Source organism: Chinchilla lanigera, unplaced genomic scaffold, assembly GCF_000276665.1.
Source record: "Chinchilla lanigera isolate Chin_1 unplaced genomic scaffold, ChiLan1.0 scaffold00035, whole genome shotgun sequence".
Taxonomy (NCBI): Eukaryota; Metazoa; Chordata; class Mammalia; order Rodentia; family Chinchillidae; genus Chinchilla; species Chinchilla lanigera.
In genome coordinates, this window is record NW_004955436.1 from 4,133,771 (window position 1) to 4,156,117 (window position 22,347).

The window sequence follows — 22,347 nt, forward strand, 5'->3', positions numbered from 1 at the left end:
AGGTGGGGCGCCGCCTTCCGCAGCGGCCGGCTATGGGGGAAAGAGGAATCCATCGTCGGGGGGCTCCGAGTGACCGCGCGGACGGGGCTCCGGGATGCGGTGGAGGCCGGCCGCGTGCGGGAGGAGGAGGCCCGGCTGTGCGGCCGCGGGGAGGGAGGTGGCCGCGAAGGCGCGGGCAGCGGGAGGAGCTCGGTGCAGCTCCAAGGGGCGCTTCCGCGCGGCGGCGGCTCCGCGACGGTCTCCGCGGAGGAAGGGGAGGCGGCGGCCCTGAAACGCCCGCTCTGCCCCTGGCCTCTCGGCGGCTGTGCTCTCCGCAACCGTCTGAGCGCCAGCGCTGCTGCGCTTGGTTCCCGGGAGGACGCTGGGAGCTTCTCTCGCACCTGCTGCCCTGAAAACCTGGTGCCCACGCAGGCCAGCTGGGCACCATCCCACCCCTTCCCGAGGACAACCGCACGGACGGCCCCTCGGGCGGTGACAGGCCTCAGCGCAACACCGTTTCAGACACCGGACGGTTGACAAGGAAAGAGACTACGGTGATGTCGGCGCCGTCCTGCGGTCCCCATCCTCCGCGAGGCAGCTGCGGGTGTGCTTCCACGCCTGACCTCAAACCGCCCGGGCCGAATTCCCTGCAGCACAGGCCCCACCTTTGAGCTTTCCGAAGCTCTCTGCTCCTCCCCGACGGCTCACCACGTTGTCTCCTGCTCTGCACACGAACTTTGCTTAACACGGATGCCTTCAAACACAGTATTGGGCTCTAAAGTCACTACGGGGCTCTAAAATCACAGTACTGGTTGCTCCAGATTGGAAATCTCCGTCAAAGGCCTGAAATCTGCGTATCTCATTCACTTGGTCCTGTTGCTTCATTTGGGGATTGGTAATTATAAGGAGTAATATTTATAAATTTATAATAATTATAGGGAGTAATATTTATAACGCCTAACGTTTACTGAGATGGATCCCGAGCATTTCATATGATTAACTCACTAATCATTAATTAACTCCAGTCTCAGAATCGCATACAATTGGTGCAGCGATCCTTCCCATTCTGAGGTGAGGAAACTGGGGCCCAGGTAGAGTTAGCAAGCCGTTTGAGGGGCAATGAAATGTCGGAGCTTTCACTGGAACCTTCTTGCAGCCTGGCTTTGGGAGCTGTAATAACCAGGTATCGCTCCTATAGTTCACTGGGCTTAAAGAGGAAACGATTTACTAAACTTGGTCATCTTCCTAAGTAAAGTTCATTTGAGATGACCCTATATTTATATTATTTATATATTATTTATATCATCTGATCACTTAGCTGGAAGTTTTATTTGTATGAAAAGGAGTTGTTCCCTCTAATACAGCTCTCCAATTCCTTCCTGTATTATAGTCAGAAAAGATTTCAGTCTGAACCCCACCTGTCACCTTTCACAATCAGAAAAACAGCAGCTCCGTGAGACCTGACCCAGTGCAAAGAGCAAGCTGACAAGCGCACATCGGCCCAGCCCGTGGCTTTGCTCCGAGTCCTGAGCCTTTCCCCGCCCCGTGATCGCCTCGCGGGCCTCCCTGCAGGCCAGGGTGAACACGGTGTCTGGGCCAAGGTCACAGACTGTAACTGCCTCGCCAAGCTTCCTGACCTTGTCCTTGTGTCCCCTGAGTTTGTCGGTCCAAGTGCCCAGTGACGTGAGGTGTGACCTGACTCAGAAAGCAGATCAGCCCGAGCCTTTCTGTTCCTGTTTTCTGGAGCACCTCCTCTTGAAACCTAACAGCAAAACACGGGGCTTTCTGATTGAAAAGTTCGTGAATTATCCTAGGTCCAAGGACACTGTCACACTTGGGGAGCATAACACCTATGGTGGCTGGACTTCTCACTGCACCCAGGGGATTTTTCAGGGCTAAAAACAGCATCAATGCCAGGATTCCTGGCAAAGGAATTATTAATTGGCAATCAAAAGACTCTAACTAATGTGTTTACTGAGTGTGAACAAGAAAGGTTGTCACATCCAGGAGTTCCAAAATAGTTTTCCTTCTTTAGAAAGCGTGTCTCTCCCCAGAACGAGCAGCAGCCGGCTCACGTGTCTTCGTTTGCCATTGGCCGCAGGAAAGGCAGCGCCGAGGTGACTCGGGGGCTGGGTGCGTGCGGTTTCTGTATTTGGCAAGCGTGGCAGTCTGGATGTCCTCACCACACGGAAAGCTTGACAGAGCTGTCATTTCAAAGCATGCCCAGCAAGACTACGGCAGGCACAGGAGGTGGCACCGGGAGATAAACGGAGGGGTCGGGAGCAGGAGCGCAGCTGTTATCGCCGACGCAGCCCCTTCTTCCTGTCGGCAAGGTATCGGCAGCACGTCTCTGGGCACGAGGTGATGGGTTTGAAGATACAAGTAGGAGAATGTAATTTCCATCCACTTCTGAAAGAGATAAGCACGAACACCTAAGAAAATCACACGCCAATGGGGAGCTGCCTTTGGAGCAGCTGGACACTCCCAAATCACCAGCTATATTTAACAAAGTCAGTGTCACTATACGGGAAGATGAAAACACTTCACGCACTGTGTAAGCCATCTCTGTCACCCATCACGTGCTAAAATACTGTGCTGGAAAATCTCTGGGACTAGAGGGACCCAACACAGAAGCAAAGGAACTACTCTGAGCTGGAGAAAACGCAAACACCTGTTTCACAGCACTGCAAGCAATACTGCTTTTGGCAGGACCGTGGGGACCGTATGCCCCCAGGGTCTTAATCCTCAAGTGAGGAGAATGAGCTCACGAATGCAAGTGAGGCAAATGAACTCACACAGGATACATCCTAAAAAGCTTTTCATTAAAATTCATGTAATTGTCTATGTCATTTTAAAGCACATGTGTTCTTTTGCTTTCCGTCAGAGTTACAGAATGAACCGCAGAACATTCTCACCCAGAGTTTTGGTTGGAGCGAGTGCCTGCTATTGGGCTTTTGCCTGGGAGGCTGAAGCAGTAGGGACACTGCTGCGTGCTCTCCGGAGGGAGAGGTCCTCCTACTCTTCAGGAGGTTCTTCCGCCAGGTGAAATTCATTAGATCTGCATGTCTCCCCTTCTTCAAACATCCTAATTGGCACAATTATACATTTCCAAAAATCAACAAAATAAATGTATTCAGTTTGTTATGAAAAATAAGTGATTTTGGGACAATAGTTTGATTTCCAGCAGTTACAGTGTGTGTGTGTGTGTGTGTGTGTGTGTGTGCACGCAGTATAATTGTAAGCTCTGCTTTGCTCAGTTTTAAAATGTACTTAATATTTCCAGATCACTACAAAGCTGTATCTCAGCTTTCAATTGAGTTATTAACTCATGATTGATCCCACAATTAAATCATAGACATGTAAATGTATTGAATAAACATGTTATCTTTGTTCAAAAATTCTATCGTAAACATTGAAATTTAATTATAAAAAGATTAAGTATAAAAGGGATATAAATATTCACAGGCTGTTTACAGAAGATGGAATACTACACTTTAAAGAATACTATACATCTCAATTAAACATTGGAAATAAAAATTGCTTGGGTGAGAAAAAGGAAAACTATACAAAATATATGCTAAATGGTATCTTTTATTCACTAATTAGTATATCCAACAAATTTCTAATATCTGAATAAACCTATAACTATGGTGGGTTATTTGAGACACAAAACAATAATTTCTAAGAAACCTCATCTGAGAATATACTAGTGTAGCTGTCTTCAAGGGGAATGCTCAGATGAAGCTCAACAGCATGGGCAGTCTTGCACCAGCTGGCCCAGAAGAAAAGAATGACAAAAGCAGTATCTTCCCAACCGGACAGGGCCAAAAAAAGAAGAAAGAGTTGGAAGGAGACAGAGTGAGGAGGGAAAGAACGAAGGAAGGAGCAGGTAGAGGAAGGAGAAAGGAGAGAGAGGGAGGTGTCTTGGTGACGTTTGTCCACTACACCTCCCTCAGCCCAAAGCCCCACTGCGCTCCGCCTTTGCCACCTTCCTCTGGAGACCACACGTGCAAAGCTGCATCTGGACTCTCTGGAGCCTCTCGTCATCCCAGGGTCGTCACCGCAAGAGCACTCGGAAACACTACTGTACCGGCAAATTGCTGAATAAACGAATTGAGCGTCATGCTTTAACCTTTCTTTTAATTTATATACAGTTAATCAGCAAATTATTGGCTATCAGAAAGAATTTCCCTGCAAAATGGGTGGACTCTCTCCCCTGGGAGGGGGGAGAGGCACCAGTGTACCCTGACATTTAAGCCTCAGCGGCATGTCCTTTATGCAGTCCTGGGGGACAGAGGTGGGACATCACCGGTCATGGTGCAAGCAGAACTCTGCGCATAGAACATCCTGCTAGAGCACCTTACAAAATTATCAGTGAGCCTCTTTCTGAATGTTCGTTATGGTAAAACCTCTCTGAAAAACACTGCAGTATACCCCACTGCGGACCAACTCTGACCAACAGGGAACAGCCCCCTCTGTGAAGCCAGACCTGCCTTTCCCTTCAGTGTTTGCCTGCTGGTACCCGTCTTGTATTCCCAGATAGCACACAACAGCTCAGCTTCTCCTCCCGCCTAGCACCAGAAAGGAGCCAGTGCTGTCTTTCCTGCCATATACTAATCGCCCACAGTTCTCCAGACCCATGCAGTGCCCTCTCCAGGTGTGGTTTGTACCTGTGGGTACAGCGAAAGAAAGCCTGGACGCACCGTAGGTGGGCTCTGTGCGGTCCCGTAGTTATTTGCTAATTTCACGGTAGAAATGTAAGTGGCAATGGTGCCTTACACTTTGCGGCCATCATAAATTTTAACATCACTCTTTGATCTCAGAGAAGTTCAGATACAGACATGGCTGACATTATTATCATTTGTGACATTATTATCATTATGACTTTCATATGTCATAGACATTTTCTGTCTCAAGACAGACGGAAAACGTCTTTGTGTGCAATCCCATGCACCAGTGATTCCTGGGCAGTCCTTTACCCAAGGAGCTAAATCTTGAGTGGTTGACTTTCAGGCTGCTTGAGCGATGGTTGAGAGGGGTGTGTAGTAATAAATGTTTGATGATGGTCCTGTCAGATTCCCCCTCATTATACCCACAGGTATCGCATTATCATAAAGCTAGAACGTGCAACACAAAAGCCTCACAACATGTTGAAAAATCCAAAGGCTAGTTATTAGGAAGTAAGTCACATCTGTCACTTTCAAAACTTGGAAGCATCACTGGAGAACGTGGTAAAAGGTAGCTAGAATTAACATTATTCCATATAAAATGTATATTTAGAAATAACTTGAGTCTTAGAAAGCCAACAACTGCTTACAGAATGGTCTAAATTGTATTCAAATATAAAAATGAAGGAACTAGAACATTCTTCTGTTTTTCCTATGAGATAAACATAGTCTTTGACCTCTAAAAATTGGAATTGCTTCCATCAGTGTTTGAATTTTAGGATCTCCTACACAAATGTTACCTGTTCACAGGTTTCCCAAGGAAATCTTGCTCCAAGGAGACAGTTCATCTGTTAAAGATGTTGGTCAGTAACTTGGCAACAAAACAAAAACAATGTAAGCTAGTATTAAATGCGTAAAACGACTTCAATACATGCATTAAATACTGTTCTCATCACATCCTACATGGCAAAGATGTGGTTAACTTGTTTGATTAGGACTGCTTTGTGCTGTTTGGGGAAAGGATTTCTTAAATTGGTTTTATCTTTTAAAATTTATTATCGAGTCTCTTGAACCCTACCTATGTCACTTGGTTTTTGTGCCTTCAGCAGACAATTTGCTATTATAGTTCTGGGATGTAGAAAGTCACTGTTTTTAACGTCAGTGCGCTTACTTGGATCAGACAAGAGCACATACTTCAGGAGCGCGTGTTTCCCTCACCTAAGCCGCCTTGACTTCTCACTGCCTCATGCTGAGCTTTGTAATTTCCCGCTGTGGGTCAGAACCCTGGTCTGTGCTTGCTCACTGAGTGACATCAGATATTTAAACTCCCTGAAGTTGGCATCCTCTTCATGAGGGAGACATCAAAGAGCTCTTCGGGAGCGTCCCATGAAATAACCGTGGCCAAGTGTCCCACGCACCGCCTGGGGCTCATGCACCCTGGCTGCCGATTTCTTATTTTGCTTTGGTGCCACACAGTGGGAGCTCACTGTCTGCATCCTCTTGCGCAACTTCGCCCGGGTACCTTTGGGGGATAACAAGCAGAACGTGCACTGGCGTCAGGGCGGCCTTCTGCGCTCTTTCATATGCAGAGAAAGGAGCCCGTCTGTGAGTGTCCTGTGAGAGTGCCATACGGTCCTCCCTGTTAATTTTATAAATCACTTTTCATAGCCCGTTAAGGATGTTTAGATGTGAGAACCCTCCCTTGCTGAGCTCTGTCATAATCCCGCTGCCTGGACGCGGCCTGGGCTTGTCCTGCAGGAGGGCGCTGCTTTGTTTTCCCAGTGGTCTCTACGCATTTCCCGAAGATGCAAGGAGTAGCTGCTGACTCAGGGCGGTGGGTGTCTCTTCTACTCTGGGGTTTGTAGATCTGTTTTCAAAGGGCGTGTGTGTGTTGCCTTTTGGACTATCTCTTTTCTACTCAAAAATGAGTATTCCGTAAACACACAGCTCATCGTTTCTGTAATATTTGCCGCATAGGACGGGGGTGTAAAGGCCACAGGGTAAGGTGCAAGGCTTGCTCTTCGTGTGAGCTGCCCAATGCCCAGCACTTCGTGTTTGCTCGATTAGTAATGAATTTGCCTTAGTAGCCCAGGTCCTGATTATTTTTTAGAAAAGAATTAATTCTTGGGCATGTTTACTTTTATTTTACACAGAATTCTTTAAAACATGGTTATGTGATCTCTAGGCCTGCAGACAGTGAAGTGAGTACATTTGCTCGCTGGCTGTGAGAGGAAAAAAGATTTAAACTGCTACCTGTTAATAAGATATAGGACAAAAATCATCAAGGAGAATGTCCAGAACCTTTAAAGGCACAACAAATGAGCATTTAGAATATTCAGTGTAAGACAAACAAGTACTAGTGAGAGCTGGTATCTGTAACCAGTTCAGTAGTTACAAATATGAATTCTGGGGTCTGAATGCTTAGATTGAAACCTCAGGTCCTCCAGCTCCTGAATACCCAACTTTCCAAATATTGTTTTTCCTGTCTGTGTTTTGTTTTCCCCATAATTAAGAAGGGAATAATGAAGCTTACTGTTCTTAGAATACACTAAGACAACAATGTTAATCATGGCTGTGCGTGTCTACACGGAAATTACTTTAGATACAGAAAAGTATGAGCAACATTTCAGAAAGAGTTTCACTAAAAATAAATTAAAAAAAAAAAAAACAGGATGTGGGAAAGGAAGTTGATGTTTGTTTAACACCTACTGATTTTAAGTGACAGCTCCACTCCAAGCACTGCAGTAGGGATTGTATATAAATTTCTTCACTAAAATAATAGTATCATGGCTATTTTTATTTTCCTTTTATATATGAGTAAACTAAGTATAGAGATAATCCCCATCTATTTATTCAGTCACTCAAATAACACTTACTGGGCTTTGACTGTCTACTATCTAGTAGCATGAAAAGCGACCCTACTTTGGATATAGATGGCTTCATTCATTTCAAAATTGCATTTCAGTAAAATTAATTATTTTCTGGATAATTACACTAGACAAGTAATTTATTCTTTTTATACATAGCTATCAAGTAGTAACTTTCTGTGTAATAAATTAATATAGTCATAGTTAGTAAATATAGCCAGTTAATGTTAAAAAGACATCTACATTTGAAAAAAGAAAGGAAAAAATGGACCTGAAGCCTTCAAATATTTTAATGTGCAGGTCAAATCGTTATCACTTATCTAATAGGTGTCCATATTATGCTAAGACAGGATTTCATGGCACTACATATTTTCTTTATAAGAATATAAGTATCCTCTGGAACCTTAAAATTTCAAGCAGTATCCAAGAATTTTCTTTGTAATATTTTTTTCTAATATAATTTAACTACATAAATATATCACAGTGTTTTTTAAGGAAAAACATTCTCTGTCTTTTGCACCAATTGTAGGTATTTAACAGCTTTGGAATCATGTAGACAAAAAACTAAGTCTCAGAGCTATTTCAGAGGGACATTTAACAGATACGATCAACTGGCCCACCCACTTCTACTCTCACAGCTATGGCTGCGCGTCAGCTCTGGATGGTTGCTTTGACTGAGCTGAAGGTTTGAGATGAGATTCAAGCGGTTTCTTCCTACATTGCCCACTGAGAAGGCGATTTCCTGGCTTTACTGCTCTCCTAGCAAAAAATGATGGATACCAGAAAGAGAAATTTGATCCAGAGATTTTAAAGTTTTATCCACATTCATTACTTTATCGTCTCATACCCAAACCGTCGCTCACACTGTGGTGGAGACCGCAGTTGCTTAATTTCACAGTTCTTAGAAGCTCACTTGCAAGGTTTAGATCCTGGCGCTGACTTAGCTCTGTGGCCTTGGCTAAGGCATTTATTTAATCAGTGAGTCTCTGCTTCTTCCTCTGCCATTTGAGTTAAAATGGGTCCACCTAGCAAAAATAAGGCAAATAAAATTAAATCACGTCTATATCAGCTGTTTGCAGTTTTTAAGATTGATGTGGTTTAAATTGGGGAAAATAAAAAATATTAAAGGTCATTCCTGAGTTTCCAATTCCAGTTGAATCCTGAACTCATTTGTCCTTGGGTCCTAGGCTGTTGCAATAAATGGAGGAAAATCACAGAATATCCTAGCTCAGGAACTGCCCCGATCCTGACAGTCTTCGGTGTGGAACGAATTGCATAACTCATTCAGGTAGCGTGGGTTTAAGGAAAGCCCCCGCTGGCTACACCCCACTTTAAACACCCCTCTTGGCATTACCATCTTTTGTTTATTAGCATATGCTTTCCAGGGATGAGACACAGGCAGGGAAGATGAGAGACCAGCTGTCGCCTGGGTCAATTGATCAGTGTAGCACAGACTTCGTGACGGTCACAGTCACCCCATGTTATCACCGTCCCATCTGAAGGTTCCTCCAGCGCATCAGACAGGACTCCGGAGACAGCTACTCCTCCCTGGCGCTGGAAGATCTGCCCTCAAACCGGCGTCTCTGCACTGCGCATCACAACCTGGGCCTCAATTGGGAGCTGCTTGGAACACGCTCGTTCTCCTCCACAGCGGCTCCTTCCTGCTTCCGGCGCGGGGCGCTGGTCTGCAGTACGAAGGAACTCCTGTGTATGTTCAGAGCAAGACAGAGCTGGAGCCCAGGTGGACAGAAGCAAACCTGTAACACAGACTGAGGATGAGTCCCGCAGAAGCCATCAGTGGCGCACAGTCCTTTCTTAGGAAAAGTCCCCCCTTCTCTGGCCACACCCTCTTCTCAGAATGCCAAGCCTTACAGTGGAAAGCTCTTGCCCTGCTCCCAGGCCAGACTCACAGCTCAGGGTCCTCTTTCACCTCCCGTCTGTGAGGAGGAACATTGGCAGAACTCCCCAGGCATCTTTTTGTTAAAAGTAATATGTGCTGATTTAGTGCTTTGTAGTTCACAGAGGCTTCATTTGTGGCTACTGTCCAATAATTCACGTTCTACCTCACCTCATTTTCAAAACATCTGAAGAGATAGAAAGTTTAGGCCTCATTTTTCAGATGAGTAAACACAAAGAACTGAATTAGAACAATACGTAATAAGTGATTGGTTATAAGCCGATTAATTAATCCAAGTCTCTTATCTATGCATTACAAGCTGTCTTTTCTCTTCTCTCCCCTCCCCTCCCCTCTCCTCCCCTCTCCTCTCCTCCCCCTCTTCCCCCCCTTCTCCTTTCTCTTCTCTCCTCTTGAGAACAATTATTCTTGACTTTATCCTTATATTTGCTTACTTGTTCTGCATTTAGGCACTGATTCAGTTGCTGAACTGTATCTTTTTAAAATTATAAATTTTTACTTATATTTTTATTCTTCCAGTCCCAGAGAAACACAGTAGAATAGTAAGATAAGCAGGAGCAAATGCTCAATGTTTTATATTAAAGTGACAAGGACAACAAACCAGTTTAAACATTTCCCATACAGTGGTAAATAACATGTTATGTCAGGAATTACGCTGTTTCTAAGATCTCTTAAGACAGATCTACTCTGTCACTCATTATTTTGTTGGAAGAACTCAAATAATTGGAATATCAACTACAGTGTTGTTCAACTCAAATCACAAAACATAATCTGAGGCCAAATGTCAATTTTGTCTCTGTTTCCCTCCTGTGGTTTTGTTGTTATTATTATCCCTATTCACAGGTAATCTGCATTTAAAGGACAAAACTTCTGTTGAGAGAACATATGTGGAATTTCTATTTACAAGGTTTATTAAATGACACAAAAGTAGCATGCATGGTTGAGCTCAATATAAAACCAGTTAAGGGAGAGAACGGAGAAAACTTTAAGGGGGACAATACAATAGTTAACCATATGGAGGAAAGATTAAGCATCTCAGAAATTCCCAGACATAAAGCTTAAAAACCCAAAATAAAAATGAATCATTTCATTTAAGTAAATGATAAAATTTAATTTTTCTTGCCAATAATACAACAAAAATGCAATAATTTGCATTTGTGAAAATTGTTATTCTTTCTGATTTTCATCATATCAGTTCAGTATTTACTGCCTGTAGTTTCCAGTCCTAAAGTCTTGTTGATAGTGATCATTCTTGGGAACTACTGAAAATTTTAACTGTAGCTCTGATAGATACAAAGGAATCCAGAACAAAGAAATCCAGTATTTTCTGGAAAAAAAAGAAAACAAACTCCCCAGGGGAAATAATGGGCAACAACATGTTGACAAGGTCAGAAGACTGATCTTCCTTTGCTCTTTCATATAGAAAATGAGTATGTTTGTCTCGTGATTTTGTTTTACCTCATTTTTTTATGTACACAGGCCAATGATATCCTGTTCCCTCCTCATAAAGTTCAGAAAGAAAGGGAAAAATTGAGAAGCCAGCATTTCCTGATGTAGCGACTCACATGCTGAGGAATTTATGTGACTGTCACCCACTGTCCTTGATGATGGTATTTCTTCCTTTTTCTGTCTGTGTGTCCCTCAACACCTACCGCACTTCCCCGCACCTGGTAAGTTCTCTCAGTTGAACAAACAGTAGATGAGTCAAAAAGAGACCAAAATGAGGGTTCATCAGCCATTGACTATATATTATGGACTAAATCACTGATAATTGAAATGTGGCTGGAGTTTTTCCACATTTTTCAAAGGGACAAATGTATTACTGCCAAATAGACATTTTGCTAATAAAGAAACTGGCTCAGAAAACAGCAAATTATAAAGAAATTGTATCCTTGCATAGAAAATTATATGGAAAGTCAAATTTCACCAAGTGTCATATTTTGTGGTTCTTCTATAATGGAACAAGACAAGATGGTCTTCAGCTAGTTCTTAACATTTAATGTTTTCGTACTAAGGCCTTGGATCTGTACATAGGAAAATTCAGAGCTGGAAAATAAAAAACTGGACCGGTATCTTTAATCCAAAAGTAGATAAAGAAGAAAAACATCTGAAAATTGTTTAATTGTATGACTATTAAACATTGAGGAAGTCAAGAAATAGAAAATAAAAAAGAATCACTTCTAATTTTTCAAAATTTTAAATTCTGTATCACTCATTCTACTTTAAATGAAATACTAGCTCCTTGTTATGATTTATACTAAAATTACTCTTTGTTCTTTGCAGAGAAATAACCCTCTATTTAAGAAGATTTTAATTTAGAGAAAAGCCGTTTTCCTGTATTTCTTATAAGTTGGAAAAGAACATTGGTAGAAAGAGTGAGATAACGAGCTAATTCTTACAAGAGACTTTGATATCACCAACTTTCCTGTTCAAGATGGAACTGGGGCTGGGGCTGTAACTCAGTGGTACAGCACTTGCCTGTTGTCCACACGGCCCTAGATTCAATTCCTGGCACACACAGAAAATCATCCCTTAGAAATATCTCATCATCAAGATGGAGCCTTGAGATAAATTCTGAAGTCTATTTTGGTGGAGAATATTTTGACAATTGAAAGATCAATCATTTTCCAGTCAAGTTCAAGCTCAGACCAGACCAGAAGATCAAGAAAAAACAGGACAGCTATACTCTACCTCTATTCAGTTTGTACAGTTGGCAATAAATCAGCCTTTTTCCCCACATTCAGCCCAAGGTAGACTGACTCATTAAAGGATTGATTTGAATTCATCGAACTATTCTAGCTCCTCTAAACCAAAGCTTTAGAGATTCCAAGCTAAAGAAGATTGATGTCTGCTCAACATTAACCTCTTGGGCTGGGGATTTAGCTCAGCAGCATGGCGCCTGCCTGGCAAGTGTGAGGTCGTGAGTTCGAGTCCCAATACCCGAAAAAAAATTTAAGAAAAAACATTAACCTGTTGGGTGATGCTAATGTAACCTTCCAAATTCAGATACTCTTAGAGTTTAATTCACTTTATTTTGTTTCTTATGGTATAGAGGGTTGGTTCTGTCTAGGTTATCTGCTATAAGTCTGAAAACATCCAGGATTTGCTACTACTCTTCAAATTTACATCCACCTAATCCTATCGAATACTGGAACTGATGAAGTAATAGCTGCTATCATTAGGCAAAAATTCTCACTCCTGTCCTAATGTTCAGCACACATAAAAGTATATTAATTAACTGGCTCATTATCTTTTTGCAAGTTGAAGAATATAAGAAAACTTGGATAAGAACTTGTTAGACAGATGAGAGTTCACAGACATACAATATTAATTTATTTTTGACATTACTGTTTGTGCAGTTCTCAAAATGCATGCTAATGAGAAAGGTACAGGCAAAAATGTCAATATTAAAATAATTCATGACAAAGGAAGATTAAAAGAAACCCAGGAGACTGAGAAATACATCAATGATTAAAAGTGGAGAGGTCAAAGTGTCTTCCAAGACATTCACACAGATCTTTCCATAATAAGAAAATGTCAGATGAGAAATATCAAGTTAGAGTCAATAGTAAAGACAGAAACAACAGTCTCTCCAGTTGAGTGCCTGGAAAGCTTTCAGGGCAGAAAGAAAGAACAGCAATAGAAAGGAAGAGCAGTGCCTAGAATTCCACCACTACCACTCTGGGACAATGGGCCACTTAGGAGGAGACAGCCTAAGACTTCTCAGGGGTAAAGCAACTCTACCTGCAGGGGTCACCTCTAGACTCAAGACCATAGAGGCTGGTGGCACAGACCCAAACGCATGTCACGGAATCAAGAGGACCAACATCAGTAGCAGAGTCAGTGTAGTGGCAGCTTAAGAATCTTGTTTGAGATGCCATATCTAACTATTGTAAGTTCTGAAGCATGAGCTTTATCAGCACCCAAGCTAGCAGCAAATACAATTCAGGTCCTTTGAAAGAATGGGCTCCTTAAACCGGCACCATTAACGCATCATGGTTTAAACTACCCATTCACAGAGGATTTTGTTTAGGTTCAGCGTCTAATGTCGGAGGCAATGAATCCTTTCTTGGTCTCACAGACCACCCCGTTGCCCAGTATCAAGAAAGAAGCACAAAGCATGCTCTGGCCGAGTTTGGGTTTGCTAACTTCATGAACATTGGGGCGTTTCCTAGGGAAAGGAACAAGTAGCATTACATAATTAGATGTACCAAATTTTCTGCTTAGCAACAAATTTGTGTAAGCAAAAATGTATTCAGCTTGAGTCATTCTCATGAGCTTTTGGAAGCCTAGAATATCTTTGAGCCACCTAGGCATGCTAATTTACAGGGCTAGAAAAGCAATATGCTAATTTTTGTAAACAGCTACTCTTTGGACAAATTCTGGAACACTCTGATGAGACAGAAGGAAAGAGTACATCTCTATTATTCTTGAAAAAAAAAAACCAAAATAACCTGATCCCTATATTCTAAGTGGGGTACTCTGGAAATTTTACTTCATCCATAGGGCTGGTATTTTTCAAAATGCTTATTGGGATATGAAGTTTTTATGGCTCCTTAAGAGAAGCTGAAAGTTTTCTGTTTCTATGGTAGTGTTTTCCCTCTCCTGAAAATATTCTTGGTGACCTACTTTGGTAGAACTCTTTGAAAGAAAGAGAAAGCAACTTCGAAATCCTTTCCCACAAGAACCCAACAGTCCAGATATTTTACTAAAGCGTCTCAGATGTGCGTTCCTTCTATCTGTGTCCTGCACTATTGCCGAAGAGGTATTTATTATGTAAAAATGTGTATCAATTTCTGAACAGCTCTAATGTCTGAAATTCCTTTTACATAGCTTTTAAATCTGCTTTTCATAATATTTCTGCCACCTGTCTTAGTTCTATTAAATATGATAAATGTAGTTTAGTCTCTTTCCTGTAGAGCAGTCCTCTCGGTAAAGACAATGATTGAAAATTCCTTTTCCCTGTTTATCAACCTTTCTCTTTATCGTGTATCAGTCTAACTGCACACAGCCAGCTTTGTGTTTATTGAGCTTCTTTTACTCCTCCACCTAGAGGTGTTTCTGAAGCGCTGCTCAGCTGCTCCCCACGGTTGGCAGAGCTCCTTTGCACACGCACGGCTCGCTCCACAGCACTGAGTCACGTCGGGCCTGCGTGGAAACCTCGTTCGTCTCAGTGGCCCCGGAAGAGAAGCACAGACTGAGGCAGGTGTGAGACCGCCCTGGGAAGGAACCCCGAGGTGGATGGAGACGTCTGCGCAAGATCGCTCAAAGTGGGCTGGCGCGGTACAATCTCCACCAAGCCCGAAGACACAGAGATGGTAGGAACCGCCCACAGCTCCGGGTCCTCAACCCATGCCACGCGCTGGGTCCACTCCGTGGGTTCCAGGCCACGGCTGATTTGTCTGGGCATTGTCCCTGTGCTGTGGTGTCCTTCGCAGCTGACACACCTTTCACGTAGTTTGTTCCCCGATTCTGTCCCAAAATAAAGTACAAGAAACCTCAGCTCCGCCTCTCATCCGTGGACCCGACTTAGAAACTCCAATTCTATCCGAAAATAGGTTAATGTATTTTATGATGGCCACAAACTGTGGCAAGATTTCACTGTATAAAATTAATATTTAAAAATCAATTTTATGTTTATATACTAGCAGGGGTAGATTGGAAATTAAAATCTAAACACAGGTGTCATTTATAATAGTCTCCAAAAAATGAATAATCACATATAAGCTAATAAAATATATGAAATATCTGCATGCTGAAATTATGCAACACTGATTTAAAATTCAAGGAATACTTAAATACATGACTTTTCTTCAAAAGGCATTTTTCTTTTACTAGAAAAGATTTGTAAAATATTTCTTCCAATGTAAATTGGCTGATTGAATTGTCTCAGCTCTTGAATGCATAAAAATATTTTATCTTCTTTTTAAGAAAATAATTTCTCTTGGTAGAATTTTAGTCTGAGTTTTTTAGCACTTTAAATATGTACTATGTTCATCACTCTTTTTGAAGAAAAAATCTGCTATCATCTTCAACTTTCTTTGTACAGAATTGGTCTCTCTTAATGGAAACCTTTCAAAATTTTTCACCACTGGTTTTTAATCATCTGTAAGTTATTTGCCTTGCTACAACTGCAAATTAAAATTTTTCTAACATTTGAAGTTTTTTCAGCCACTGTCTCTTCATATGTGAGTGTCTTGCTTCCTGCCATCCTTTTGAAGTCTAATGACATATATAGTGAATCCCCTGAGGTTTTGCAAAAGATCACTGATATTCTGTCTACTTTTTTCCTCTCCAGAGAACTTATATTGCTACCTTTTCCCATGCAACCTTTTCTTAATCTTTCATTCTTCAATATCTAATCAGTTATTAATTCTATTCAGGGTACTTTTTCTCTCAAACATTGTAGATTTATGTCTAGAAGTCTTATTTGAATCTTTTGGAACTTCTATGACTTTACCTAATATTTTTATGTGCAGAACAAAGTTATAACTTTTAACACCTTTACCTACAAATTCTGCATTTGCTTTATTTCTGGGTAGATTTTAAATGATTGCTTCCTTACGTATTATGGCTCATAGATATCAGCTTCTCTTAGTTTCTTATTAAATTTCATACATTATGAATTTACCCTGTTCGATGCTAGATATTTTTGTATTGCTATAAATATTCTTGATTTCCCCCCTCTGGGTTCAGTTATTTAGAAACATTCTCGTGCATCTTATTTCTAAGCTTTGCTTTCCTAGACCAGACTGGCCTTTAGCCTAGGGCTGTTCCCCACAAGTGAGCCGCGACACGGTACTCTACTCAAGCTATCATAGATTTTCCACTCTGGCCAGTAAGAAAATGCACTTTTCCGTGTCCTGCAGGGCTGCTAAGACTTTTATCTCTAACCCTTTCATTTTGCTCAAGCCATTCCCTGCATATGTGAGCAGATCACTCTTCGCTGGAGTACTCACGGGTGATGCTCTACATAGCACACCTCTCGTCAGAGCAGCCCTCTTCTCTCCAGTCCTCTGCCTTTGAACTCCAACTGCCTCCACCTTCCCCAAAGGTCAGCTGCATCTCATCCACTCCTGGGCTCTACCAGGCTCTCCCTGTGTTCTCATTGCATGGGACCAGTGGCTCAGTCTCTACCAAGGAACTCAGCTGGGAAATTTAGGCCTTCTTCACTTGCTTCCAGTCTCTCAGGAACCACTGTGTGATGTCCAGTGTCTTAAAACCCACTGTCTCCTGTATTTTGTTCATTATTTAAGTCAAGCCTAGTGGTACATCTGGCCCCTGTAACTCATCCTGGCCAGAAGCAAAGTCTCAAGAGAACCACTGAAATAACTTCCTAAATAGTCCTTACTTTCAACTTTACCCTTCTTGTATTTTATTATGCTACTTTCTTGTTTAAAATTTTCTGTAGTCCCAAAAGGCCTCAGAAGAGTCCCGGGATATCTGTGTTTAGGAAGTAGGAATGACTGTGGTGAAATGCTCAGTGGCATAATGGGAAAGCTAAGAATAGTAATTTGAGTTATAAATCCACTTTATGTGAAAAGGGACATCAAAGCACTTTAGGTATAAACAAAATTGCACAACTGAATACATTATCACAAAATAAGAATCTATTTAGCACCAAGAAATTAAGGAATAAATTACTACCATCCCCACGGAAACTTCTCACAAACCCCTTGTAAGCCACACATATTCATATGTATTACACTTACCTTGCTCCTTTTTCTCAGTAATTGCTGTAAGTTCTACAGAGTTAGCACTACAGTGCGATGTGGCGGATCAGAATCTTGCTGAACTGAATCAGGGTACTTCCCCGGGAAGTTTTACTTAATCAGGGTCATAAAGAATGAGTGGAAGGTACTTCTTTTCTCTTCCAGGCAAGGAAGAGAAAAGAAGTAGTTTAAAAATATTTGTGGTTTTCTAGGAAGAAGTAACTTTTGGCTAATTTAACGGATGGTACACACACAAACTGATTCACATCTGTGGGAATGAAAAAAGCATAAGATTACAAAAACTATTAATTATCATAAAATGTAAAATGCCATTGATATTAAATTTAAAACTACTAATAAAATAGGTGTTTTTAGAGGAAAAAATTGAATTGTTATTATTGAGAAAGAGGAAATCAAGTATCTGGCTACACAGTTAATTAGGAAAGGAGTTTAATGTTCCTAGGAAAATTATTCAAAGAATTATCTTAGTTTCAATAATTTTATCAGTGATTTCTTTCAGATTTTCAAGAAACAGATAATTTTTACTGTGTAGAAAACTCCAAGGCTTAGACAATGGCTCCAGTTTACCTTATGAAGTTTTTAATGGTATCATAAAAATCTATAGGTTAATCTCAGAAAGATTAACAAACATATTAGAAAATTTCACATCAAATTAAATATGACTAACAGGGAATTATTTCATGAATAAACAAATAATAACACATCTGTTAATATACTTAATTGTATTGACAAATATATCAAAATCAATAATTATCCATAATAATAAATACTGGTGTATTAATTTATTAAATAAACATTTCTTGAAAGACCCAGTACATGCTAAGTACCATTTAAATTCTGAAGATACAGGATAAACAATACAATATCCCTGCCATCATAAAATTTAGATTATAGTGGGAGACATTAAACATTTTTAAATGAAAAAATAAATATTAAAACTTTATGTAACCGAATAGTTATGAACAAAACTATAACAAGGTGAAGGAAAAGAGGATCAAAGAAATAGTCCGCCATCTTCTTGGATGAACTGATCTTTGAGGGGGGCTGTGGATGACACAGAGGAGCCTGCCAGGAGGCTGTCTGAAAGAAGTTTCCAGACAAAGAAAGAGTAAATATAAAAGTTTGTGTGAGGAAATGGCAATGTATCTCTCAAGTTTCATGAGAAAGTCACATTGGTAGGTAGCGGTTGGGTAGGAGGAAAATGACATGAGATAAAGGCCAATAATAAGGGCAGGGTGGGGGATTCCATTCATTTTATCCTCACTCAGGGTCTCTGGCTGACAAAGCTTTCACAGGTGAACAGCACTCAACAATAGGCACGGGAGAGCGATGACTCGACCACTCCCCAGATGGGCTTCCACCAGGAGGTCACAACGTCACATCTCACTTCCACCACAGGGACAGATGGTGCAGCCTCACCAAGCGCTAGAGGGAGGACACCTGGAAACAGAGGAAGAGTGCAAATCGTCCTCACTCATGTCTTGAGAAGAAATGAGACTACAGCCTTAACAACTACTAAGTCCAATGGGAAAGAGACAGTGCAACTTCAACCGGGTCACGGCAGAGAGGAGGGACAGAGGGCAACGTGAGAGATGTCAGTCAAAGCAGTAGGCTGCAGGCATGGAAACTGCTTGGACACACTTGCAGAAAAGTAAAACACAAAACACAAAGGCTATTCAACTACAGATTTGATAAAACTTTGGTTTTCCTCAAAGTAGAATATTTTCAACTAATTTTTTAAGGGTTGAGCTGGGCTAACAAAAAATGGTACTCAGATTAGAGTAGTAAAAATAAACTACTTAACCAGAAAGTTACCCATTAATTTTTTTCTTCAGCTAAAAAAGTTAAATCAGCCATTGTCAAAACTCTTTTCTGTTTAAACAGTATTGAGAAGAATATTTAGGAAACTAATCCAGAAATTAAATTGAAGAACTAAACTCTAACTCTCGTTTCAGAAATAAAACACAATGATCTCTTTCAGGGTTCACAACAAGCTTTCTTTATTAACACGATCTGAGAACAGCACTAGAACTTGGAAAACACGATGGGATTCAAGTAAATTTATAGCCAACAATTGATGTATGGGTCTATATTTCCAAACACAAGCCACAGAATTAGTCCCTGAAGTAATATATTATTTAAGCTGAAGAGAACAAAGTGTTTGTGGTAAACACATTCAAGAACCTAGAAATGAATATTAATTTAGCAACAGAATGTGCTTAGGTTATTTATGCCCCATAAATGCAACTCTCCCTGGCAAGGATATAGGAGGGTTGACAGCATCGCTGCTAAAATCCCAGGAAGGGGAAATTCTGAAGCAGCTTTTTGTGCCCTGGTCACAGAATTGCTTTGCCACTGCAAATTCTTGTGAAATAAAGCAAATTCTTTTCCATTTTGGTTTAATGCTGTATGAATTTGCTGCCATCTGTTTATTTCTCTGTTGAGAATTGCATCACAAACCTGAATAGAACACGGCTAGATGTTGAGAAAATATCTAATTTATGTAAGTTTCTGAGTGTGTTCTGTACTCCACATGTTCAGCTGAATTGGTACACACAAGAGAAAACATATACACAATTCCCTTCAAATATTGCAATTTTATTTTCATAAAGATAAAAGTCTGGCAGACACATGGGAGAGTTCATCTCCCCAAATGCAAACTTTGGAGCATCCTTGAACAGCAGCAGCTCGGTGGGACTCTACAAGGAAATAAAGACCATGGCATTCATTTTATATTATCCATCAGCACATTTTTCCTCTTCCACTCACAGTGAGCAACTGCAAAGGATATCATATATTCTTAAATTCAGAAAACTTATAGTTTTTATACGTAATGAAGTACAAAAATCCTACTTTTTCTTCAAATTTTTAATTGCTTTCTTCATTTTAAAATAATATAGAATTTTAGTAGATATTCAAACCACCAATAATTAGAATATTTGTACCAGACACACAATATTTCTATGTACCTCATCTCTTCAAATAAATTCATTTCTCCCAAACAAATCTGAGATTTTTTTACACTGAAAAGGTGAGGGTGAAACAACTATCATCTTCCAAACCATTGTCTCCCAAAGTCCAAGAATGAAATTGGACAGAAAGGAGGTTAAAGGGGAAGTGTTTACTGAAAAACTAAGGAAAGGATCTCTGGGTGGGTTTTCAGGAACAGATTCTGTTATGTTTTTTGTCTGGATGTCCCCCCAAAGCCTCACGCAGTCATGGGCGGCTTCTAGAGTTTGTGATTGACCTACGATCCAGTGCTGGGATTATGGGTGTGAGTGCTACACCTGCCCTGGGGCAGGTAGGCTACATACAATGTAAGGGAGGGAAAGAGGCTCACTCTGCTCCTCTCTTTTTGCTCTTGTTGCTTTTGCTGCTTTCCACCACCCTGAATTGTTGCCCTCTGCCATGTGCCACCCTGCCTTGGAGCCAGCAGAGTATGGACAGAAACCTCCACAAAGTGTGAGCTAAATAGTCCTTTCCTTCCTTAATTCTGGCGTCAGGTATTTTGTCTCAGCAATGAGAAAAAAGTAACCAAGAAAGAATTTGGTATAGGAGGAGGAGTGGGGTCACTGTTGTAACTATAGTTGAGCATGTGGTTCAGGAGCCTTTGGGAGTGGCTTGTGGGGAGACCTTGGAAAAGTTCAGAGATGTTCCCTGAAATAGTAGAGCTGGAATGCCTCAAGCTGTTCTTTATGGGAGATTCTGGTCAGAGCTCAGAAGGCCAGAATGCTGATAGAAATCCTGCCAGTAAAGACTGGGCTCAGGAGGTTTCTGTTGGGAAGAAGGATTGCATTGGCTGTTGGACTCTAGACAATGTGTGTTATGGCTTGGCGAAAAGTTTGTCTGCCTTTTGCTTGTGTCCAGAGATTTTGCCTGAGTCTAAGATTAAGGGCGGAAGACTAAATCATTTGGTAGAAGAAATTTCAAGGCAGTCTAATGTTGAGGGAGTGGCATGACTTTTGTTGGGGGCTTTTAGCCAGATTTATGTTGTGAATCAAGAGCAAAGAGGCTTGCTGGCTCTACTCCTCCCTTTTTGCTCTTGTTGCTTTTGCTGTTTTCTGCCACCATGAACTGTTGCCCTCTGCCATATGCCACTCTGCCTTGGAGCCAGCTGAGTATGGCCTGAAATCTCCACAAACTGTGAGCTAAATAAAGCTTTTCTTCCCTAACTTTGGGTGTCTGGTATTTTGTCTCAGCAATGAGAGAAAAGTAATAAAGACAGACTCCAAAAGTGGCTTTGGTCTTGCATACATAAGCAGAGAGCTGGAACTTGTTAGTTATACAGTGATCGCCTATCATAGGGGGCTCTGTGGGTTTCAAATGACCAACTGGGTTTAGGGTTTGTAATGTAGAATCTAAAGAAAATCAGTTACTCAGCTGGAGTTCAAAAGAAATATAGTTCAAAGTAAACCAGTTGTTCTGGAAATCTACATTCCCCAAGTCCAGTATGAAGGTAGTAAGGTGTTGTCAACTAACTTATCTTAGGCTGCATAAAAAGTTTCTTTCCTGGGAGGGTTTTTATCTGCCCATTCTTATCTTAACTCTTCATCCTTTTTCCTGTTTGTTTTTACATTTCTAAGCTTAACTTGCTGCATGATCTAATTTATATCCCCTAACTTAGTGTCCATGCTATTTTCTTGGTATCCAGCTGGCTCAGTCTTATGCCCTGTGCCTTTTATAAAAGCAACTTGGCCTTCTGAGTGTGGAAAGCCAAAAACCCTCGTTCTATCTAATTCCTGCAATTTTCTTTATATTGAACATACAGCTATAACTGGGGGCTGGGGATTTAGCTCAGCAGCACAGCGCCTGCCTGTCAAGCACAGGGTCGTGAGTTCAATTCCCGGTACTAGAGAAAAACCAAAAACCATAAAAAAATTTAAAAAAAAAAGATATAACTAAAGTAAAGACCATCAGGCAATGAAAGTTGTGGCAGTTTGTCTTTCTGGTAAATGTTAAAATATAGTAGTATTCTAAAGTAGGTGAATGCTCTTTTGAAAGTTCTGTTTAAAGAAAATTAATCTGGTGAATACAAATAATGTGCAAGAGTAAACCACAGAGGAACAGAGGATACCCATTTTTTCAATGAAGCAAGTAATAGTACAATTTAACAGGTAATCTGGGCAACAAATTAAAGAAAATTTGTAAGACATTGCATTTGGGTGGCAAGAAAATGAAAGCAGGAG

General features: G+C 41.1%; 2 long non-coding RNA genes across 5 annotated transcripts; one reads left to right on the forward strand and one right to left on the reverse strand.

Moving 5' to 3' along the window:
• Positions 1–1,936: 1,936 nt before the first annotated feature.
• On the reverse strand, positions 1,937–8,975 carry LOC106149020. Of its 4 annotated transcripts, XR_001234918.1 has the most exons (6): positions 8,868–8,975; positions 8,361–8,538; positions 5,447–5,517; positions 3,968–4,079; positions 2,895–3,064; positions 1,937–2,388 (listed from the first exon to the last, which is right to left on the reverse strand). It is a non-coding gene; the product is annotated as an uncharacterized LOC106149020 (long non-coding RNA). The 4 variants fall into 4 exon arrangements; XR_001234920.1 differs by lacking the exon at positions 3,968–4,079 and having other exon boundaries at positions 8,427–8,538; positions 8,868–8,974; XR_001234919.1 differs by lacking the exon at positions 3,968–4,079 and having other exon boundaries at positions 8,377–8,538; positions 8,868–8,974.
• A 159-nt stretch (positions 8,976–9,134) lies between these two features.
• LOC102020482 lies at positions 9,135–15,133 on the forward strand. Its single transcript, XR_001234921.1, has 4 exons — positions 9,135–9,221; positions 10,908–11,098; positions 11,712–14,193; positions 14,482–15,133. It is a non-coding gene; the product is annotated as an uncharacterized LOC102020482 (long non-coding RNA).
• Positions 15,134–22,347: the final 7,214 nt, after the last annotated feature.